Source organism: Nicotiana attenuata, unplaced genomic scaffold (genome assembly GCF_001879085.1).
Source record: "Nicotiana attenuata strain UT unplaced genomic scaffold, NIATTr2, whole genome shotgun sequence".
In the NCBI taxonomy this organism is placed as follows: Eukaryota; Viridiplantae; Streptophyta; class Magnoliopsida; order Solanales; family Solanaceae; genus Nicotiana; species Nicotiana attenuata.
The window spans coordinates 55,311-80,571 of NW_017670806.1; positions in this window are offsets into that span (position 1 = coordinate 55,311).

Here is a 25,261-nt window from a genome sequence, read left to right on the forward strand (position 1 = left end):
GGCAGAGCAGCGAGGGCAGCACCTATAGATCCACCAGCTACCCCAGTTCAGGATCAGGTCCCAGCTATGGATGCTCCAGCAGCACCAGCTCAGGCACCAACCGTGCCCATTGTGATTCCGGGTCTTCAGGAGGCCTTGGCTCAGATCTTATCAGTTTGCACTGGCCTAGCTCAGGCGGTTTCAGCCACTATAGCCGCAGCTACTTCTCAGGCCGGGGGAGGCAGTCAGACTCCCGCCGCTCGCACACCTGAGCAGGTCATGCAGGGACTTCAGACACAGGGGGCACACCCAGCCCAGCCAGTTGCAGCTGTTCAGGACTATGTAGTTTCTTCCATTCCATAGGACGAGCAGCGTAGGTTGGAGAGGTTTGGTAGACTTCAGCCTCCGTCATTCAGTGGTGCAGAGGGCGAGGATGCCCAGGGTTTCTTAGACAAGTGTCAGCAGATGCTTCGCACATCAGGTATTCCGGAGACCAGCGGGGTCGCTTTCACTACTTATCAGTTTTCTGGAGCTGCCTTCACTTGGTGGGAGGCATTTGAGAGGCGTAGGCCTGTTGTTGCAGCACCTCTTACCTGGCAACAGTTCTTCGTTCTCTTTCTGGAGAAGTATATGCCGCAGTCTCTCAGGGAGCAACTGCGTAGGGAGTTTGAGTGGTTGCGTCAGGGAGAGATGACAATGACGCAGTACGAGATGAGGTTTTCTGAGTTAGCTGGTCTCGCGCCCCCTTTTTTCCCTCCTCGCGGCGGGAGAAACGGGTTTATGACATTTTGGGTATGGGGCAACTCGTTCCTTTTGGGAACTGGGTTTTGCATTTTCGAAGAGTTGCCACCTAATGATTTATGGTTCATTAGGACACCTTACAGGGTTCAATTACAACTATGCTTTGATAACCAGAGACAGGGTAAGGGCCTTGAAATTATCCCAAGGGGAAGGTGTTAGGCACCGCTCAGGATCCACTAGTGTGGTTCCCGGCCAGACAATTATTGTGAATTTAGCAAATAGACAAGTAGACAAATAAGGCTCAAGTAAGAGGGGATTTTAATACACAAATGCTTGGGAATAAACAAAGTATGGAAGAGCAATTATACAAGGCTGATTTTTTTGAAAAAGAAATCAAAAAAAATATTTTTTAAGACAAAGAAAGAAAGGGAAAGAGGGTCCTAGGTTTAACTTTAATCATAATATGGATCACATCAATGCAATACCCGGTAATCACTCCTCAAGAGAGGGGCTACACGTGGTATTAACGCACCGGTCATCATATCCATATCTACCCTTTCACACCTCGTTTAAGGTACTAAAGCGCGGATTGGTCTCAATTACTATTGCATGCTATTACTCGTCCCATTCCTATCAGTCCCGGAGGTATGTATGACTACTATTCCTAAAGGGAAGGGATATTAGGCAAATTGGTTTCAAAGGATAAAAATCTAAGGCGACATACAAAACACATACTGCATGTTGGGGGAGCATATAAACAGATACAGGCTCAAATACACCTCCTTGAACAAAGCACATAACTAGCATGACTTACACATACTTTTTAAGGTCTGATTGAAAAACTAAAGACGAGGGGAGTTTGATTCAAAGCTAGATTCATCAGATACCTCAGATAAGAAGCCCAAATCAGGCCTGTCTGCTGGTTGGACCAGTTACTAATTAACAGAGGCGAATTCAGTTTTATTGTTGTTATTACCTAAGGCTTGCCTAAGTGTTTAGACGGAGTCCTATAGGCATGATATCTACTTAATTCAGAATGCGGCGAAATAGTAAAAACGAATTGTTTGAGATCCTATTGGCATGCTTGCTAAACCTCGTTAAATAAGGGAATTAGATTGTTTAAAACTGATTCAGAATAGACTGATTTTAAAACAGACCAATTTTAGATTCTGCAGGTGATGGTATCTACTATTGCTGATTTAAACCCTACGATCATGATATCTAACATTGAGTGTGAATGAAACGAATCAAATTTATTTAAGAACCCCTATAGGCATGGTTTCTATATGTTATTGATTACAACATTACGAACATGACACTTATTTTAGCCATTTAGAACTTAAAGCATGATATCTAAGTGGCATGCGGAATTTAAATATGTCCTATAGGCAGGTTATCTAGGTGTGACATTGACCATGAAGAAATTGACATAAACCCTATAGTCATGATGTCTAAGATGCAGATTTGAACACAGAGAATTTAAAACAGTCATATAGGCATGGTTTCTACCCTTGAGCATACATGATCACCCAACCCTTTTCATTATCCAACCCCAAATGTTTATTACAACTTATTACAAACCAGAAATAAATACTGAATTACAAAAGAAATAAAGAAGAAAAGACTACAACCATNTGAATTACAAAAGAAATAAAGAAAGAAAAAGCTACAACCATAGGAAAGCCGGATTTGACTTCCTATCTGAGATATGCAAGGAACCGTATCATTGCCAATGCCATTGATTTCAAAGCCTTTTCTCAGACCTGTGTGTGTCAGAGTTCCCTAAGGGCCTCAAATAGGACCCCGGGCAGTGCTCACACCCAAGTTACACAACCAGAATAGAGATGAGTGTAGTCTGGAAATGCCAGCCCTCATATGTCCAAGTTCAGAGGGAGCTCATGGGTCCCAAGGCAAGGCTCACATGAGAGGGGCATAACTTAAGTCTAAGAAGGGAGTAAAAGTGCAGAAAACAGAGTTTTATGAGTTGAGGGAATAAAGGAGAGGGAAAGAACATTTTATGGAATCAATAACTTCACACAAAGGGGGGCAGGGGATTGGGAATCCATTGCAAGGAGCCTTAACACTTAGGCATGGGTTAACTTTGGGCATACGAAGCAATAGGAAGTGCTGACATGCCTGTAAATCAACCAGAACACACAACAAATAAGGGAAACATGGAGGTTATGATCCTAGGAGGATCAAGTTTGGATCATGCAGAGCAATTTCCAATGCTGTCATGCCCCAAAACAACCACAAGTATTAAACACATTGGGGTAGGGGTTTGGGATTCACAGGTCATATTACATTGATTCAGAACAGAAGAAAGGAAATTACAGCATGCTAAATAATAGTACTGGGTTAAATACAAACAGCAGGCAAGCAAGAATGCAAGAGACAATAGATAAGCATGTTGTTGTTGGTGCGGAAAACTTAATCAGAACATACCAGTTAAAGAAGCAAAGTGCAGTAAAGAAAGTAAGCAGGACTTCAAAGTATAGCCTTGGCTTTCAGCCGACTAAGCAAAACAGTAGCACAAGTAGTAATAAGCAAGAGAGAATTTTCTTTTTGAGTGTAAGTGTGTGTTCAGAACCAAAAAGTTCATGTGTTTGTGTTAATGAGAGAGTATGTATAAATAGTAGTCCGAAACTAGGTAAAATAAGGCATGAATCATGATAGTATAGTAATTATGGAACTCTGAATCAATTAGAGCAAAATCAGTACAAGCACTCCCATAATTTAAGGGAATTAGTTCAAACGGTAAGGACAAGTAACAAATAAGGAAAGAAATCAATGTACGACCAACAAGGAAAGATTTCAAATTCAGTAAGTATAGGGTAAATAATTGGGGCTTATTTCAGAAAACTCTAATTATGGAGATAGTCAGTAAGAATCAAAAACCAATGTGAAAAAGGTACACAAATCAATCAAATTGAGTAGATAGGGTAGGAATCGGAGGTTTAAGGGAAATTGTTCAAATCGGACCAAGAAACAAGGAAATCAGAATCAATTAAAAGAACGTCATGATTCAAAGTTTTACATATAAATAAAGTTAGACATAGATGGTTAAGAGTCGACATACAACTCTAGCAAACATGAGTGTCAAACAATACTGATTCAATGAGAAAGAGGCAAGTTTTAAACAATTAAGATGAACACAAGCACATGGAATCATTGTAAGTTTAGGCTAAGAAACTATGTAGAAACATATCAAGGCAAGATAGTCATGAAAAATCACAGAAACTCAAAACGAAACCGGCCAGTCATGCTGATATACAAAACCAAACAAAGAACCGCTTAAAAAAATTAGGGTTTCCAACATAGACGAGTTAAAGATGTAGCAAACTCATAGAATCAGTCAAGATATGCAAGAAATATAAGTTAAAACACAAAGAATCAGTTAAACAAGGTTTTAAAAAAAGTTCCGAAAACTGTAGTTTTAAAAGAAGTTGAAAAACATTTGATACCGCATGATTCTTGTAGAAAACCTTAAGGACAGTGTAAAACATTGAAGGAACAAACTCAAATCGTTCTAGATCTGTATAAATCTAGGAGATATAGGCAGAAATTAGGGTTTCAGAAGAACCCATAATGAGACGAAGAAACCTGTCCAGAAACTCAAAGATCGTGTCAAATATAGAATGATTCTGCTTGAAATCACCCTGGAATAGCCAATAATAGGCAGGAGATGAACCCTAGACGTAGGTCTGCATGTCCCCGTGCCCCTGAGGAACTTAGAAAAGACAAGCATAGCATCAGAGAAGTCATTGAAGGCTTAAGAGACGATGAGAGGTGACCGGAGATGGCCGGAGAAGGGAAGTCGGCGGTTGACGGCTAGGGTTTGGTTGAGAGTTGCTGAGAGAGGAGAGGATCTTAGGGCGGCGAATTCTGGGAAATGATTAGGGTTGGGGTGGTTTAGGATTAAAAAAGGCAAGAATCAATACGGGCCATTGATCTGAAAGATCAACGGCCATGATTTAATTGGTTCTGGGTCGGGTAGGTGTATTTGGGGTTTGGGTCGCGTTAATTGGGTATGAAATTGGGCTGGGGAACAGGTTCAATTTAGGCTACAACTGAAAGCCAAATCTGGCTTTAATTTAAATAGCCATTTTCCCTATTTTAATTTATAAAAAATAATAAAATAATTTTTGAGGACAAATTAAAAGTACTAAAAATATTAATAATTTATAATTATCAATTTAAAAATACTGGGCTTGGTTTTTATGAATATAAACGCAATGACATATTAAAAGGGGATAATATTGCAATTATATGCAATTTAGCTTTAAAAAATACTAAATAAATTTGTAAAAAATGTATAAAAATTCCCTTGGGTACATTTAACATAAATATGAGAATACAATAGGTAAAACACCAAAATGATAGTTTTGGAAGTAATTATTGAGATTCTATAGATAACAAAGGGAAAATAAATCAATTTAAATCTTTAAAAATTGTGAAAAATAATAACACACTTGGATATGCTTATATATGCACATATATGATGTTTTGAAAGTACTTTTCATATTGAAAAATATATGTAGGGAAAAATTAGGTGTCAACATAGGGTTATAACAAGAGTTGAACATTAGACTTCCTTGATAGATTAGGCCATTTAATCTAAAGGTGCATGTCATGGTCATTAGAGTTGGTATCCACATCTGATAAGTTTCTACTTTGTAGTTTTCTTGTTAGGAATCATCTTTTTCCACTGTCCTTTACTTTATTCCTTTTGTCTTGTTTACTTCCTCTTCCTGAGTTTGTTTGGTCAGAATAAGTGAGAAATGACTTCAAAATTTGCTACCAGCTTTCCAATTGCACGAAATGGAATCTGGCTAGCACATCAAAGTGGCATGAGTAAAGAACAGCGAGCACAGTGAGTGACAATCAACGTGCTTTGGGATTCATAGGTCAATTCATGAACAATGCAACAGATAGAGGGTGTTGGGTTTGAACAGATCAAGGGTATTTTCTGTGATAAGGTTGACAGAGAAAGTGGTTAACCAATAACAAGCAAGGTCTTCCAAGTGGAAATCAAAGTTATCATGGCAAGTGAAGGAGCAACAGACCTCAAGTCCAAGGCCAGTGGCATACGTCGGGAAAGAACAACAAGCGCACTGAGTTGGTAACAATCAACGTGCTTTGGGATTCGTGTGAAATACAAAGGTTCGGTATACGTCAATTCATGAGCACAATGAAACAGATAGAGGGTTTGGATTTGAATGAATCAGAGATATCTTCTGAGATAAGGGTGACAAAGAAAGTGGTTGGTCAATAAACAAGCAAGGTCTTTCGAGTTGAAATCAAAGTTATCATGGGAAGTGAAGGAGCAATCGCCCTCAAAGTCAAGGCCACAAACCAACCACCATGTTTAAACTCATAAGTTTTCTTTGTTTGAAACAGGGAGGAAGACTATGTCCAAATCAAAGCTTGGAAGCTTGAATTTTTCAAGTGTCGTGCCCAAATTATGTCAGCACAAAGGCAGTTTGAGAAGGGGAAAGAAATTTGTTCGATCTGCAGGAACCCTCCATGAGGAAAGCATGGTTCAGGGGCAAGGAATTTTTTTCGTTCTACAGAGATCCTCCAGGAAGAGAGCATGGCTAAGGTAATTTCATTCTCGGCTGCTCAGGTCCCTCCTGGATAATGGGATTTAATTTCAAGTTTTCAGGACCCTCCTGGATAATGGAACTTATTTTTAAGACTTTCATTAGATAATGAGATTTAGCATAAGTTTCACCTTCAGGAAGTTGAATTTAGCTCTAAAGTTTTCACTCTTAAGATGTGAATTTAATTTTAATTTTCAGGGCTCTCCTGGATAATGGGATTTAGCTTTTGAGTTCTTATAGCTCATTCATAACAACATTCGATTAACACTCACAGATGTTCCCAGTACCAAACTGGGGCAGAAAAGTTTTCTTTTGTTTTGTCTGTTTTGTTGTAATGGCAGGCGCCCACCGCGATAACAAGGGAATACAGTTCAAGTTTTAGCAGTTTTGGCAATCAGGCGCCCACCTGGAGAACAAGGGAATACAGTTGAAGTTTCTGGCAATCAGGCGCCCACCTGGAGAATAAGGGAATACAGTTCAAGTTTTGGCAATCAGGCGCCCACCTGGAGAATAAGGGAATACAGGTCAATTTCTGGCAATCAGGCGCCCACCTGGAGAACAAGGGAATACAGTTCAAATTTTGGCAATCAGGCGCCCACCTGGAGAACAAGGGAATACAGTTAATGTTTCGACAATCAGGCGCCCACCTGGAGAACAAGGGAATACAGTTCAAGTTTCGACAATCAGGCGCCCACCTGGAGAACAAGAGAATACAGTTCAAGTTTCGACAATAAGGCGCCCACCCGGAGAACAAGTGAATACAATTCAAGTTTTGGCAATCACGCGCCCACCTGGAGAACAAGGGAATACAGTTCAAGTTTTGGCAATCAGGCGCCCATCTAAAGAACAAGGGAATACAGTTCATGTTTTGGCAATCAGGCGCCCACTTGGAGAACAAGGGAATACAGTTCAAGTTTTTGGCAATCAGGCGCCCACCTGGAAAACAAGGGAATACAGTTCAAGTTTTGGCAATCAGGCGCCCACTTGGAAAACAAGGGAATACAGTTCATCTTTTGGCAATCAGGCGCCCACCCGAAAAACAAGGGAATACAGTTCAAGTTTTGGCAATCAGGCGCCCACCTGGAGAACAAGGGAATACAGTTTAAGTTTCGGCAATCAGGCGCCCACCTGGAGAACAAGGGAATACAGTTCAAGTTTCGGCAATCAGGCGCCCACCTGGAGAACAAGGTAATACTGTTCAAGTTTTTGCAATCAGGCGCCCACCTGGAGAACAAGGAAATAAAGTTCAAATTTTGGCAATCAGGCGCCCACCTAGAGAACAAGGGAATGCAGTTCAAGTTTTGGCAATTAGGCGCCTACCTGGAGAACAAGGGAATAAAGTTCAAGTTGTGGAAATGAGGCGCCCACCTGGAAAAACAAGGGAATTAGTTAAAGTATTGACAAAAGGCGCCCACCTGGAAAACAAGGGAATCCATTTCAAGTATTCAGCATCAGGCGCCCGCCTGGAAAACAAAGGAAGTCATTTCAGAATTCAATTCAAGTTAGAAGTACAGAAGCTCACGGCAAGAACGCGAGTCAACAGTCCGGGATGATCAACATGAGTTAGTCACAATTCAGAATTTAAAAAAAGAAAGAAAGAAAGAAGTAAATCAAAAATGCAGAAGTAGAGAAAGATGTGAACTGCTCAAGTCATGGCTGAAATCACGAGCATTGCATGTACGGTCTTGATCCGAAGAAGAATGAACTAGCACCTATGCCTAGCAAGGGTCAAGGTTCAAATCTAAAGTCTGCATGAAAAACCATTCAAGACTCAAGATCAAGCTTCAGAAGACTTATAGATAGGAATCTTGTAACTCATAGTTGACAAGCTTAGTTAGTCTTTTTCATTTTTTGATTTTGATGTAATAATAGGACCGCGGACGGGAACCTTGACGGAACGGCACCTCGACCGGCTCTCCACCTTAGTATAATCCATCACTGTTCCTACTTCTGAACTACACGTGGCCTGATTCCTTTATAGCCAAGGATATGTAGGCAGCTCAGATACCAGGGCTCGGTCACATTCTCCTTTCTTTTAGCTTTTGGTCACTCTAAATAAGGGTCGGGTCAAAAAACCTGTCTAGTCGTTCTTTGTCTGAAATTACTTCGTGTTTCCAGTCAAAGAGAGGCAGCTGTAGACATGTAATTTTTTACCCTCCCCGGGATTTTACATATTTTAGCATTTAAATACTTAGTTTAGGTCTAATATAGATATTTTAACTAATTTCGGCTCTTTTACTTTATTTCGTCACAAAATGAAAATTACAAAAAAAAAAATTTATTTTATGTACCTTTCATAAAATTTAAAAATACAAAAATAGTTTCACTTTTAATAGTTAATTCTATTTTAAAAAAAAAGTTTATTTTAATTAATTAGGAGTAGTCTTACATTTTTGTAAATATTTTAGATGAGAAAAACTTAGGCTTTTAGTTAATGAAATCCAGATTTTCTAAGAAGCCCAATTGTTAGTTTATTCAAGACAATTTTCTCTCAATTTTGGGCAAGAAGATTGCCCAATTTCGTACTAGCCCTTGAGCCCAATTCGGTTGGCCCATTTCCCTTAGCCCACAAACCTCTCATCTGATTTTATAACCCCAAAACCTAATTAATTCTAGAAATAGACATAACCCCTAGACCCCTAGACCTAAAGAATCTGTCATTTCATCTCTTGGACAGAAAACCTTCAGATGTTGGAGAGATGGTTAACGCTAGAACCCTAGAACTCTAAGGGAAAAGAACCCGCCGTTGTTCTTCTGAACCTAGACAATCCTTCCCTTATGTTTTCCACAGCATATCACCACAGAAAGAAGACACCAACCCCTGCTCTGAGCAACGAAGAACAGTCGCGTCGCTGCCCTCCACCACACCCCTCACCACTTCAAACGACCACTCTTCAAAATCATCCACACCCCAACCTCTCAAGCACCACGCCAGTCGACCCACCAGAGAACTAGTCGCACACCCCTCCCCTAAACTCGCCGGAGAACACACACGGCAGAAAGAAAAATAGAACAAAAAAACATTCCTCTCTTAGCTCTCAAGTTTTGTTTTTTCTGGGTTTAGAAAGGGGAACTTCTTGAAGTTGTGGTTGTTGGATTTCTGCAGAGTTTCCACTTAATTTCATACTTTTATTTGATTTATTATCTTATTTGGTCACATCTAGGTATGTTCTTCATTTTGTAATCATCTAATTTCAAGTCAATAAATGCAAACTTGAAGTCTGAATATCACATCTTATGTCAATTTGCTGGTTTGTTTTGGTTGATGTAGTAAACAGATTTTTTTTTAGATTTGTTTCTTTTTTTCGGTTAAATCTTTTGTGCATTTTTGTCTTGCAAATTACTTTACATCATGTTGCCTAAGGAATGAATACTAACATGAGATTATCTTGGCAGAGATTTATATATCTATTTAAGTGCTGAAAGTGGTTTATCTTTACCTATTTGTTTGTTGTACGAATATAATATTAAAATTTCTACAATATATTTCTTACACAATGAATAAGTTTATAAACAAGTCTGACCACCATAGTTGGAAAGCAAAAAGAAGAAGCAAGATCTGTACATTTACTACATTTGTTTTTTTTATTCTGTTTTGGGTGGTACGCTTATACGTTTAGCACTTATATTTAGATCACTGTCTCAAATAACTATGGTTGACTACATGTCATTCTAACTGTTTTTTATTCATTATTTATATTTAGTTAACTATCATGCCTCGAATGACTTGGATTAATTCTATGATGTTAAGACATGATTTCAGCTTCACTATTGAGGCACTCGAAATGATTGTTAATGTTAGGAATATGACCTCAAATCTAATTAGTAATCAAATATCTTCCTAATTGGGCTTTATTATAATAGCTTGAAAGATGGCTCATACTATCGTTTGATTCGATTAGGCTATAAGAATAATTTGGCACTGATAAGAACAGTGGGTTTAATTGCTAGCAGTGGAATGTTTTCCTATAGATTTTAAGATAAAATTGAGGTGTGCCATCCAATCACGTGCCCTAACATAAATACCTTTGCTAATGTTAAAAATGAACTCTCGTAGTTTGCTTTAGGCGCGTTATAATAAATTATCATAGCTATGGATATGTTTCCCGTGATGCAGTTGTGATTTGTAATTTCTAAATCCGGGTGTACATTTCATGTGACCCGACTTAAATTTCCATTAATGCTAAAAAGATAAACATATCGTGAACCGCAGGTGCATTTCATGTAGCGTGGTTTACGATGTGTTTTCAAAAACAAATAAGTATGTGACGATCATGAATTTTCCTAAAAACATTAAAAGCGGTTAGAAAGTTAAAATGCACATAGGTTTTAAATATGTAATTAATAAGATAATCAGGCCAATAATAATAGTTGAGCGACCGTGCTAAAACCACGGAACCCAGGAATGCCTAACACCTTCTCCCGGGTTAACAGAATTTCTTATTCGGATTTCTATGTTTCGCGAACTATAAAACAGAGTCAAACTTTTCTCGATTCGGGATTTAAACCGGTGACTTGGGACACCATAAATTATCCCAAGTGGCGACTCTGAATTTAATATAAATAATTTCGTTTCAATTGTCACTTAAATTAGAAAAAAACTCCCTTATATCCCCTTCCAGGGTTAGAAAAAGGAGGCGTGACAGACCCGATAGGTCATCTTATGTTTTAGAACCTAATTCTGCGCTTTAAAGCCTTAAATACCTCATTTTAGTCCTCCTCAATTTGTGTGTCCACTCCGGGCATGTTTTCAGAAAATTTTTATGTTTAAGACTAAGAAAAATAGGAAATGTTTTCCTTAAAATCCATTTTAGTTGACTTCGGTCAATATTTTGAGCAAACGGACACGGATTAGTATTTTAACGGTCCCGGTTGGTCCGTGTCGTGATTTGAAACTTGGTCGTCTGCCCGGAATCGAATTCAAAAGTCCCTAGCCCGAGATATCGCGCTTTGATAAAATTCGAAAGATAAAGGCTTAATGATTTTGAAATGTTTGACCAATGGTTGACATTTTGGATATCGTGTCCTTAGAACTCGGTATAAGTCCAATACTATATTTATGACTTGCCTGTATATTTGGTGAGAAATAGAGTTGGTTTGACGTGATTCGGATGTCCGGTTGTGAAAATAGAAGTTTCAAAGTTTTCATGAAAAATTTCATTTTATTTGGTGTTCAATTCAATGTTCTAGGTGTTATTTGGCGATTTGATTGCGCCAGCAAGTTCATATGATGTTTTTAGACTTTTGTGTATATTTGGTTTAGAGCCCCGAGGGCTCGGGTTTGTTTCGGATAGGCTACAGAGTGAAATTTGGACTTAGATCATTGCTGGTGTGTTTTAGGTATGTTGCAGGCCTCAGACCTCACAATTGTGAGGTCAGGCTTCGCATTTGTGGCCACAGATGTATTCGCATTTGCGAGCTACTAATTTCATTTGCGAAGAGTAGCTCGGGAGGCCATAGTTCGTTTTGCGAACAAAACATCGCATTTGCGAAGTGGGACTGGGGCAAGCAGTGATCGCAATTGCTATCTAATTTTTGCAACTGCAGAAGATAAAGTTCGCATTTGGGAACGTTTCTTGGCATTTGAGAAGAAAGCACAGATGGTAAGGACTTCACATTTGTGATGGTTTCTTTGCATTTGTGGGGTCCACATTTGCGAACCCCGGGTCGCAAATGCGACATCTGTAACTGATCAAAATGGGAGTTAGACGGGATTTTCGGTCCATTCTTCAAATTATCAAACTTAGAAACCCTAGAGGAGATTTTTCAAAGATCTCTTCTTCCCCAAATCATTGGTAAGTGATTCTAAACTAGTTTCTTTCAATCTTTCACTATTTTTCCTAAGATTTTAACCTAAAACCTAGAGTTTTCATGGTGGATATTGGGGGTTTGGGTAGAAAGAGGGATTTTTGTAAAATGGAAATTTAGACCTCAAATTGAGATCGGATTCCAAAATAAATTACATAACCGGACTCGGGGGTGAATGTGTAATCGAGGTTTTATCCAAATTTCGGGTTTGGACCAAGCGGGCCCAGGGTGTTGAATTTTGTTTTTTTCAACAACGACCTAAATTGAATTCTTTGCAATCGTAGGTAGTTCCTAAAGCATAATTTGAATCGTTTGGTTGGTAATTTGCTAGATTATATTAGTTCGGTGGCTTGTTTGAAAGGCAAAGCTGAGGGTGAGCTTTGAGTTTTGTCTTTGTAGCGAGGTAAGTGTCGTGGTTAACCTTGATTTGAGGAATTAAGACTTATTTTTCTATTTGTTACATGTTTAGATATTGGGTGCAACGTATATGTGAGGTGACGAGTATTTATATGTTGTTGTCGGGTTAAAGCATGCAGTGGGACTTGTTTCTTGCAATTATTATTTCCTTTAATCATGTTATCCATTCTTAGACTAGTTATTTGTTAGATTGATCGTTCTTATCGTGTTTATGGCCTTTGTGATAATTGATTATTGATTTAAAGTTGACATTGGTATGATGGAACCGTTGTTGAAATAAGGCTTGTATTTGTTTATCCTATCTCCCGGCTATTACTTGTTCATTGTTATGTGGTACGGGAGAGTGTTAATGCACGAAGAGTGATGTCGTTCCACATATGAGTGTTAATGCACGAAGGGTGATGCGCTTCCATATTGTGATTGTTAATGCACGAAGGGTGATGTCGTGCCATGTTATGAGAGTTAATGCACGTAGGCTGATGTCGTATCGTTTCAATAGATTATACTCTGAGTGTGAGTAGAAGCACGAAGGGCGATGCCATGCATTATCACTGTTTCATTGTGAGGACGAGAGTAAAAGTACGAAGGGTGATGCCGGTCAATTTTCTTATGTGTGCTTAATTGTTTTTACTAGCTAAAGGCATATTGACTGTTTTGGTTATCATTCCGATGTACCCCTCGTATCTTGTATCCCCTTTAGCATGTCTCCCTCCCGATATTATCTGTCTAGCTTTTATTTGTTGTTATATTGTACATATACTTTTATCTGCACATATTAATCATGTAGGTGTCTTTTCATAGCCTCGTCACCACTTTGTCGAGGTTAAGCTCGACACTTGCGAATACATGGGGTCGGTTGTACTCATACTACACTCTGCACTTCTTGTGCAAATTTTGGTACAGGCCCTAGCTATCCGTGAGTTAGAGTAGCATAGATTCTCTTATTCGGAGACTCGAGGTAGATTTGCTGGAGTCCGCAGACCTTGAAGTCCCCTTCAAGTTTTCTTGTTTCACTGTTTCTTTTCTTTCAAAATAGTTGTATTTCTTTCAGACTTTATTTGTAGTAAAGTCTAGAAGCTCGTGAGTTGTGACTCCAGATCCGCATTGTAGTAGATATTGGGCTTTTATGTTATTCTGCACTTGATTTTATTTCATTTTTGGTTTAATTTACTTTATCTATTGAACTTGTAAGAAATTGACTAAGCGGTTCCCTAACATTGGCTTGCCTAGCAAGTGAAATGTTAGGCGCCATCACGGTTCTGAAGGTCGAAATGGAGCAATTTTGGAGGCAAATTTCACCACAAGGATTGGGGTAAGTGTTCTATACTTGGTTGCAACTATATTTAATTGATGAATTTAAAGAGGAAATTGAGGGTTTTGGTCTAAATCTTCATAAATCAAATTTTCGAGTTTTGAACATCGATTTGGAGTAGGATTTGAGTGAAACTAGTATGGTTGATCTCGTAATTGAATGGGTTGTCAGATTTTATGAGTTTTGTCGGGTTCCGAGGTGCGGGCTCGGGTTGGACTTTTTTGCCGATTTTGGGCTTTCAATTCAATATTTGACCTTTGTCGATTAGGATTGGTTCCTTTGGCATTGTTAGATGTATTGGAGTTGCATTTTGTTATTTTCGAGCCGTTCAAAGGTTGCAACGCGCGGGATGGCATTATTGGAGCATTGGTTGGCTTGCTCGGTATTGGAATTGGCTCGTTTAAGGTAAGTAACACTTCTAAACTTAGTGTTGAGTGGATGAAAACCCGAATTACGTGCAATGTGTTTGGTGTTGAGGTGACGCGCACACTAGGTGACGGACGTGTGCGCGTGCACCGTAAGAATTGTGACTCTGTTATTGCTGCGGTACTGTGTAGTTACCCGAGCTTATATGTAACCATTAAATCTCAAAGTACTAGAGCTACTGAGCTGTGATCCATATGAGAAACCATGTCTAGGCTACATGCTTATTCTGTTGGGACCCACTGAGGTTATATTTGTTACACCCCATATTTTCGTACGTGGAAGTACGCCATAAGTAAATTGATATAAGCTAAAAAATGAGATGTTAAATCCCGCATTTTTCGTACGTTGTTTCGTCGTAATTTAAGAAACATAAGTTCGGGAATGAGATTATTTTGGGATTATAAGTATTATGTTGTACAAGTGATAAGTAAATTCGTGAAGGTGAAAGGGTAAGCAAATCGAAGAAGATGAGTTTCGTCGAAGTTTGCCAGTTTGAGATAAAATACGGTCCAAGCTATAATACCCGGTATTTATGGATTAGTACCATATAAGGTACCACATGACCATAATAGTGAGGTGTATAAGGTGTGCTAAAAATGAGCAATATTTTAAGTAATTTGAGATAATTCTTAATTATATGAATAATTGATTAACTATTGGATTAGTGGAAAATTATCAAGTTAACTAAGAAATTAGTAATTAATAATAATTTCGGATAATTCTTAAACATTAGGTTGCAGCCATTAAGATCCAAAGGATGACTATTCATTTATGTGCTATGTGGCATGTATAGGATAATTGGTGTCCTACAAGGATTATTATGCATAAAGTAAGAGGAAATTAAATAAGTTTGTCAAAAAGCTTACGGATGAAGCATTAAAATTCCAAGAATCTCTAGGACTTTAATTATTATCACGTCTCTAACTTCAAACTCATTGTGATTCGTGACGACAATATCGTACACGTGCATGGACTTAAACTTGTCGAAATCTTTTGGGAGAGAGATGAGATGAACAATAGATCTTTTGTGGTACTGAAGAAGGTCAAAATCATCATAATACCTTTCCCAACCATGAGAATAAAGTTTCCTTTCAAGTACTGCATAGGATGTGATGACTTCATTACTTGGAACATGAACTAGCACTTGTCGACAACCACTTGAGCCTTGATAATCTTCAAGTCTAATTCACAAGAAATGTGAATTAATATTTAGGAAAGTGATGGATTTTTGGCAAAACATTCATACAAAGTTACACTCCATAATAGCAACGTGATTTGTAATTCTAAGAGAGCACGGTACAATTTTTTCCAAGAACATCATACGGATTTTTCCCTACTTCGATCCGCCGTTACGTGTTGTCACAATTAACGGGTGTTAAAGGGATTGTCAGGAGAATCGGTTCAAGTATGTTAAGATTATCCATTCTTTCCTTCTGGCATGATCTGTACGATACAAACAAAACGAGCAAATGCACAACTTCCATAAATGATTCTTTTCATAGAAGTATTAGAGGTGTCGATGTTCTTGATTTCCCATATGTCTTATTATTCTATTACCTACCCATGTGTCTCAAAAAAATACGTAAGTTGATAAAATTTACTTTAGGATATTAATTAGAGACATAATGGTCTTATGACATTCTCAAAGATTTTATTGACGTACTTCTCATGCAATGGATTCATTTATCCATGTACATAGACCCATGACCAGACCACGTTATATACACGTATATATATGTATAAATATGTATATGGGATATGGAAAACAGTTACAGTGTTATATACACACCACCACGTGATCAGTTGGTATGCGTTGATGATTTTTTGCCCACAGTGGCTGAGATGATATGATGGGATGCCCTCAGAGGCTTGATGATGTTATGGACATATGTACCTGTGCACGACATGACATCCATCAGCATATGCATGACACTATAAGTATTTCAAGATTTACAGAGTTAGCCATACTTACAGGTTGAGTCATTTACTCTATATTTCCTACATGTCTTTTATGTACTTATTTATGTGCCTTACATACTCGGTACATTATTCGTACTGACGTCCCTTTTGCTTAGGGACGCTGCGTTTCATGCCCACAGGTCCCGATAGACAGGTCGAGAGTCCTCTAAGTAGGCTATCAGCTCAGCGGAAGATGTTGATGCGCTCCATTTGCTCCGGAGTTGCTTGTTTGGTCAGTATGATTTAGACACGTATTGTTTGGTATGGTGAGGCCCTGTTCTGACCTTTATGTTAAGTTTGTACTCTTAGAGGCTTGTAGATAGATGTCATGTATACGAATGCTTGTATGGCCTTGCCGGCCTATGTTTTGAGTTTACAAATGATCATGTTGGCCTTATAGGCCCATATATCACATGTATAAGTTTTTATATCAGGTTGGGTCGTCCTATATTGAGTATTCCCCTATGTTTATTATGGTTAGCCCATGACAGCCCGTTTGGCCCATTTGCCAATGAAAGTACAATAAGAAAGATATGTTATGTTGGTACTCAGTTAAGTAAGGTACCGGGTTCTCGTTGCAGCCCATAGGTTTGGGTCGTGCCAAAAGTGGTATCAGAGCAGTTCTGTCCTAGGGAATCTACAAGCCGTGTCTAGTAGAGTCTTGTTTACGGGTGTGTCGTGGACCACACTTATAAGCAGGAGACTACAGGGCATGTAGGACTGTCACTCTTTCTTCTTACTCCAGATTGTGTGGTAGAGCTGAGTTGTAAGAACTCAATTTCCTAAACTCTATCTTATTCGTAATACAATGATGCCTACATTTAGAAAGACGGTCGGTAAGAGATATAGTTGTGGAAGTGTTGAGTCAGAATTGCATTATGCTTATGATGAGTATATGCGAGGTCTTCACCAGACAATGCGCGTACTAAAAGGTGTAAGGTTCTTGATATGGAGTTTTAAGGCAATAATATCTATCCACTCTTACGGTAAAAAGGAATAAGAGATTAAGAAGATAGATACAAGTTTCAACAAGTAAAAGTAGCAAGGTAAGAAGGGTACGAGGTACCTAGTTAATGAAGATTAACAGTATTTACGATTCAAGTAGAGAAATATAAGTATTTTGAGTTACCTTCAATTGAAACAGAGGTATGTACAATTGGCCACACCCATCTAAGTTATGCTCCATGGGAGCCAAAAGATATAGTTAAGAGAAGGACGGGATATCAGGATCTAGTTGGGGTTAAAGTAACCCAAAATGTTGGATGGATTGTTTGCGTTAGTTGATATTTCCGAATGATATTGCAAATATGCTAACAGATCTCCTTGTGTGACACCCAGATAGTGCACTCTAGAATAGTACAGCTAGATATGAATTCTAGAATGTTCAGAGATAGGCACTGGAAGCCTTGAAAGGATAAATGTTACCTCAGTATGGCTCCCATCCCTAGTAGAGAAAGAATATTAGGCAACCCGAAGAGCCAGTAGATGGAGCAAGGGGAGCCAAAAGCAAAAGACTGTCTTGTTCGAGTTTTCAGAATAAAGTGATAGACCTAAATATTAGCTGGAAATAAGAAGATACTTAATGAAGAATTATGAGTAAGATGTGATACATGAATGACAACGGTAGGTCGAAAAGAAGATAGTATTACAGAGTCTATAGTCAAATGAAGGAAAGGACGAGAGGTGACAAGCCTTGAGACAACAAAAGAGTATAGCGTCATATCCTCATTTCGAGAAATAAGTTTGTGACTCCAACGCGACTACCAGAAGGAAAGTTATACCCCGGAATAATAGAAATCAGTATGGGCTGGTGAACAAGATAAACTAAACATGAATTAGGGACCAAGTGATTTGATAACGGTCAGCATCATGAGAATTTCAGATTGCGTTGCAGCTATAATAGAATGGACAAGAGAAGAGGATTCATTAGAAATTCAGAGAATAGTCATTCAGGAAGACGCTTCCCTAAAGCAAGAAATAAGGATTACCGCAAGGCAAGTAAGGGTCATCGATGATGTGAAAATATGCCAAAGATGAAGAGGTAAAACATTTATACGTAGATCATCGTAGCACTAAATGTCAGTACTACCCTAATAGGGGAGAATATGGAGTTATGTGACAATTAAGTTAGAATTAAGTTGTTCAGTAATTATGGAATGGCAAAGGAAGAATGCGATAAAAATAAGAACGGAAGAAGATTACACTTATCCAAACCCGACAGATATGCTACAATTCCAGAACATTATGCAAGCACGACGTTAAGGAAAGGAAGTAAGTGTTCCTTCCCGGGATGTTATTGATAAATAAGAAGTGCAAGAGGTAAGTTAAGACAAAGGAAATAACCCAAGAAAGATTATGCGGAATATAGATACGGGAATGGGCCAACAAGTAGTTAGTAGTTGAATCAGGAAGAGCCTAGCTATGGCTAGACAAGAGGATACAGACAAATCAATAGATCGTGCAAGTTAAACATAGGGAACCCCAATATGGGGAATTCGGCCTCGCAGTTATGACATCGTGACCCTTGAGAAATATTCAAATAGGAGTTAGGGTAGATAAAGGTACCATATGAGTGTTACAGAAATAAAAGAGAGTACCACTGGGAAGTCAGTCACAATATTAGCTCAGAAGTAACCCTAAAAGCACAAGGGCATGGAGATAAGTAACTACGGGTAATTATAGGCGAGGAAGAACATTCAAAATTCCGTCAGGCATACGATGTGATAAGCTCGCAGCCTTACAAGACTCAGAGGATCCCCCCCTAAATACTACAATTAAAGACTAGTTGAGAAAATAAGGAAGAAGGTTTCAACCAAAGCACAGTAACCTAAAAAGGAAATGGTTGTGTAACAACAGTCTCACTACAAAATTGTATCCACTCCAAAAGAAAGTGGCACCTACCATGGCTAATAAGCAGGGAGTAAAATCAAAAGTAATATTCGAGACCATATGAATTGCACAAAAATTATTCCATGCGTGAGAACTCAGATAAGATAAGTATGCACGCAACAATGGGGCAAAAAGACTAGGAAAAGCAATTGCTTGCGTTTAAAGAAAGCTGAAATGGAACGAAAGGAATTATTCGATTAATGATCAGCCGTAGAAGACTCCAGTATAAGTTGAAGAAAGGAATTTGGTCCAGGTCATAGACAAAGGATTGAATCATAAGAAGATTGTATCATGGTTTTCCATAGCGTCCATGAAGGGCTAAAGTAATAACCAAATGCCATGAGCCGCAACTCGGAAGATAGATTAAGCCTACATAAAGGCTGATCAGAAGGAAAAGGAAACTAAAGAGTTACATCAACTAAGTTAATTAGGAGTCTTCTTATTGGACCCAAAAAGTTATAGACATCATGATTGAGAACATTGCAGAATCACTCTTAATATCAAAGGTACAAGAGAGATAGTACAGTAGCCTTATTGTATATCGGCTCTACGATAAATCCAGTTAGAAGTGTCCCAACCTCATAAGAAGTTAGTATGAAGCTCTCACGATATTGTGTAAAGAGGTGCATGTATTATAATAGAAGTTTAAGACGTGGATGTGAATTATACCTATGTGGAGGGGAGGCCATGAAAAAGATAGAAGATGTGATATGAGACTTTAAGATAAGTAAGGTAAAGGTGAACAACGTACGAGATACTCAAATGCAAAAGGTTGTAAATAGTCCATGCTTCGGGTATAATGCTAGAAGCGCGAGGATTCATTGGGAATGATAGTGGCGTCGCCAGTGGCATATTTTTAAACCTGTGGTTTATATGTATCGAGAGGCCTAGTTAAGAGAGTAAAAGAAGAGTTAGAGATAATATAATGTCTCGCTTGATGTTCCAGAAAAACATAAGGTAATCTATGATGCAAGCAAGTTGAATGAAGGTTGCGAATGATATAAATGAATATGTGTAGGTTGCAAGCTAAAGTATGGTAAAATGATAAGGTTTTAGGAAGACATGAGTAAGGATAACAAATGGCGAGTGAGAAGGTGACGAGAATAGATAAGTCCTCAGTATTAAGCCTATGAAAAAAAAAGAGCCGATGGTTTCTCTAAGTTATACAAAGCTCACTGTAGCCTGAATTAACTGAAAGGAGTCTAAGACTAATGGCATTTAGAAGAGATGGAATGTTGCCATGATAGTACAATGATGGTGTAATTGTGATAGATAAAGGATGACGTTTGGGCCTTCGATTGAGTAATGATTTGAAGAGGATTTCATGAATTTTACCTGATTAAAATTCCCATGTGAGGTGAATCACATTGGGTTGCTATTAAATATGGTTATGGAAGTATAGTATCGCCCCAGGTGGATCAGGAAAATCACTTCAAATGTTCCTCGATTCAATGTGAACCCTAGTGATCACGTAAGAGGTTTCATGTTATCCATGGTAGATTGTAGATCAACATTGGGGTGAATCAACAATGGAAAGATAAAAGTTACAAAGTATGAGATGAGATTAGGATGTCATTCTTAAGATCAACAGTAATGAGGAAACATTAAGGGACTTAGATTTAAACATATAGGATAAGCAACGAAGTAACCTGGAGTTTGGTAGCGCAATAAATCGAAGTAAGAGTTATGGTGTAGTATGACCTACTTAGATACAGTAAAGTCATATTGATGGATAACCAGGCCTATGAAGAGAAATATAGCAATATTTGTAAGTTCAACAAAGTAGAGAGCAAAGAACTTCAATATACCTATAGATGCCTAGAGGGACATCTTGTCAAGCTCTATATATGTTTACAAGTGAGGCCTAGAGATTGGCTAAAAGCTGGAGGAAAAGGGAGAGAAGAGTCGCATAGGCACATTCACAAGGTCAGAGTCATACAGGCTGCGTGATAGAAGGTAGCAACAGTTATGAGATTGGAAGGATTTCGACCACAAGTCGTGACGTGAGAAAGAGGCCTAAAGGGGGGAATGCCCTGGCCTTTGGAGTTATTTGTCGATCAGTTGCCTAGATGGCAAGGAAAGTACTAAAGTATTCGAAAGACATAAGTTATGAAAATGATAATTGCATTAGTCAACATTCGAGGACGAATGTTTCGAAGGAGGGAATAATGTTACACCCCATGTTTTCGTACATGGAAGTACGCCATAAGTAAATTGATATAAGCTCAAAAATGAGATGTTACATCCCGCATTATCGTGCGTTAAAGTTTCCTCGTAAGTTAAGCAACATAAGTTTGGGAATGAGAAGTATTATGTTATACAAGTGATAAGCAAATTTGTGAAGGTGAAAGGGTAAGAAAATAGAAGAAGATGGTTTCGTCGAAGTTTGGCAATTTGAGATAAAATACGGTCCAAGCTATAATACCCGGTATTTATGAATTAGTATCATAAAAGGTACCGCATGACCATGATAGTGAGGTGTATAAGGTGTGCTAAAAATGAGCAGTATTTTATGTAATTTGAGATAATTCTTAATTATCTGAATAATTAATTAACTATTGGATTAGTGGAAAATAACCAAGTTAATTAAGAAATTGGTAATTAATAATGATTTTGGATAATTCTTAAACATTAGGTGGTAGCCATTAAGAGCCCAAAGGATGACTATTCATTTATGTGCTATGTGGCATGTCTAGCAGAATTGGTGGCCTACAAGGATTATTATGCATAAAGTAAGAGGAAATTACATAAGTTTGCCAAAAAGCTTACGGGTGAAGCTTTAAAGTTCCAAGAATCTCTAAGACATTAATTATTATCACATCTCTCTAACTTCAAACTCATTGTGATTCTTGACGACAATGTCGTACATGTGCATGGACTTAAACTTGTTGAAATCTTTTGGGAGAGAGATGAGATGAACAGTAGATCTTTTGTGGTACTGAAGAAGGTCAAGATCATCATAATACCTTTCCCAACAAAGAGAATAATGTTTGCTTTCAAGTACTGCATAGGATGTGATGACTTTATTACCTGGAACATGAACTAGCACTTTTCGATGACCACTTGAGCCTTGACAATCTTTAAGTCTAATTCTCAAGAAACATGAATTAAAACTAAAGAAAGTGGCGGATTTTGGGCAAAACTTTCATACAAAGTTACACTGCGTAATAGCAACGAGATTTGCAATTCTAAGAGAGCACGGTGCAATCTTTCCCAAGAACATCATACAGATTTTTCCCTACTTCGATCCGCCGTTACGTGTTGTCGCAATCAATGGGTGTTAAAGAGATTTTTAAGAGAATCGATTCAGGTATATTAAGGCTATCCCTTCTTTCCTTCTCGCATAATCTATACGATACAAACGAAACGAGCAAATGCACAACTTCCATAAATGATTCTATTCATAGAATTATTAAAGGTACCGATGTTCTTGATTTCCCATATGTCTTATAATTCTATTGTTTGTTCATGTGTCTAAAAAAATACGTAAGTTGATAAAGTTTACTTCAGAATATTAATCAGAGACATAATGGTCCGAAAGATTTTATTAACGTACATCTCATACATTGCTTTCATTTATACATGTACATTGACCCATGACCAGACATCACTATACATTGATCAGCTGGTATACATTGATGATTTTGCCCATAGTGGCCGAGATGATATGATGGGATGCCCTCAGAGACATGATGATGTTATGAACACATGTACCTATGCACGATATGACATTCATCAGCATATGCATGACACTATATGTATTTCATGATTTACAGAGTTATCCAGACTTACAGGTTGAGTCATTTACTTTATATTTCTTCTATGTCTTTTATGTACTTATTTATGTGCCTTACATACTCGGTATATTATTCGTACTGACGCCCCTTTTTCCTGCGGACGCTGTGTTTCATGCCCGCCGGTCCTGATAGACAGGTCGAGAGTCCTCCAAGTAGGCTATTAGCTCAGCGGAAGATGTTGGTGCGCTCCATTTGCTCCGGATTTCTTCTTTGGTCAGTATGATTTAGACGCGTATTGTTTGGTATGGCGGGGCCCTGTTCCGACCTTTATGTTAAGTGTGTACTCTTAGAGGCTTGTAGACAGATGTCATGTATACGAATGCTTGTATGGCCTTGTTGGCCTATGTTTTGAGTTTACAAATGATCATGTTGGCCATATAGAACCGTATATCACATGTATAAGTTTTTATATCAGGTTGTGTCGTCCTATATTGAGTATTCCCCTGTGTTTATTCTGGTTACCCCATGATGGCCCGTTTGGCCCATTTGCCAATGAAAGTACAATAAGAAAGATATGTTATGTTGGTACTCGGTTAAGTAAGGTACCGGGTGCTCGTTGCAGCCCATAGGTTTTGGTCGTGACAATATTGTTGTTGAATTATTTGATTTAGTTGCAATTTCATACTCAATCATGTTCATTTATATCATATCATATCTCGGTGTTTGTTGCTATTCATATCATCATTTTGGGCTAGTTTAATGGCATTGTGATCCCGAGAGACTAGAGAGATTGATGACTAAGTGAGGCCGAGGGCCTTAGTGTGAGTGATATTACATGATCGGGTTGCACACCGCAGCATGTTATATTGATTTATGCTTGAAGTTGGCTTATTATGGCTTTTGGGATGAAGGGGCCCCTTCGGAGTCCGCACACACACCTAGTGAGCGCGGTTGATTTATATTGAGGGATGGATCTTCCCCGGATATGGATCTTGTTCGAAGAATTTATATTTGGGGATGAATCTTCCCCGGGCTGCATTGTCCTTACACAGTACTGAGTGACTGATTGTCAGTTGCTATGTATATATTCGGGATGGATCTTCTTTGGGCTGGATTGGCCATATACAGTACTGAATGACTGAGCGTGTTGAGTGATTGAGCATGACTGGGAGATGTGTTTCTATGGTTTGAATGTGATGAGAAGAGTTTCCTTGAGATGTAGAAAGGACCATTGGGTGTCTGATTTTTGTCTTGATTTGATGTATTGGCTAGAGCTATGGGTGTGTTGAGCGAAGATGGTGTCAGTTTGAGGCTAAGCAGGTGGGTTATAACCTGCGAGGTAATCTACGAATGTGTGATTTTTATGAAGTTGTGTGGAGGATTTCCTATCTACTAGTGGGTTATATTTGTGTGATTTGAGTTTGGATCGGTTGTAATAGATGACCTCACCGTCACAAGGATTAATGCGAGGGTTGTAGATGATTTGAGGTATTAGATAGTTTGTATACATGAACTTATGAAGGACTCAATTGAATCTCACTATGGTATTATGGCAGTAATAGAGTATGGGCATTTTGAGTTACCAAGTGTTTTGTCCTATGGCTTTGAGCCAAGTGGGGGAGTCTGCTATCGACGAGTTGATTGCACGGTAATGTGTTGTATTGATTTCGGCTTGAGGTACACTTGTGAATTAGTTATGACTTGCAGAGGTTGAGATCAAGGATGACCCAGTAAGGGAATTTCTAGATACGGGTTGTATTACACTCTATGGGTATATGGAAATCATGGAATGACTGAGTGGTTATTCATGAAAGACGTAGTGTGCATGGAGTAGGAATTTACTCGGTTACTTAGAGATTTGGACTACTTTTGGATGTTATTGTGCTAATGGGGCATAGGTCGTTCGACCGTTTGGGCGGTGCAATTGATATTTGAGCAGAGTGGATGACTTTCGTGAGGTTCTAATTGTTTCAAGATTTATATGTAGCAATTGAGAATTTTTCGGATTTGTATATGGCTAGAATTTAAGACTTAAGTTGGATGTTGTCAATACATGTGGCATTTATATATCATTGTGGATTATACACTTCAGTATCAAGGAGGTGAAGGAAAATTATTTTAGGTTCACATAAGGTCTCTTCAGAGTGGGTGTATCGGTTGTGGTGCTTTGGGGTTCTTAAGAGAGAATTCAGCGGCTTATGGGCTTTAAGGCTGTGTGGTTTTATTCTAGGATCTCGTAGGGTGAGTTTTGGTTTAGGATCATGGTGTTGTGGCAAGGAGAAGTGTCATCTTGATGGTAATTCTGATGGAACTCGGAGATATAAGACAGTTTAGTAGTAGGATGGATCAGCACGACAATGGGTATGATCGGTTCTTTGGGTACTTATGAT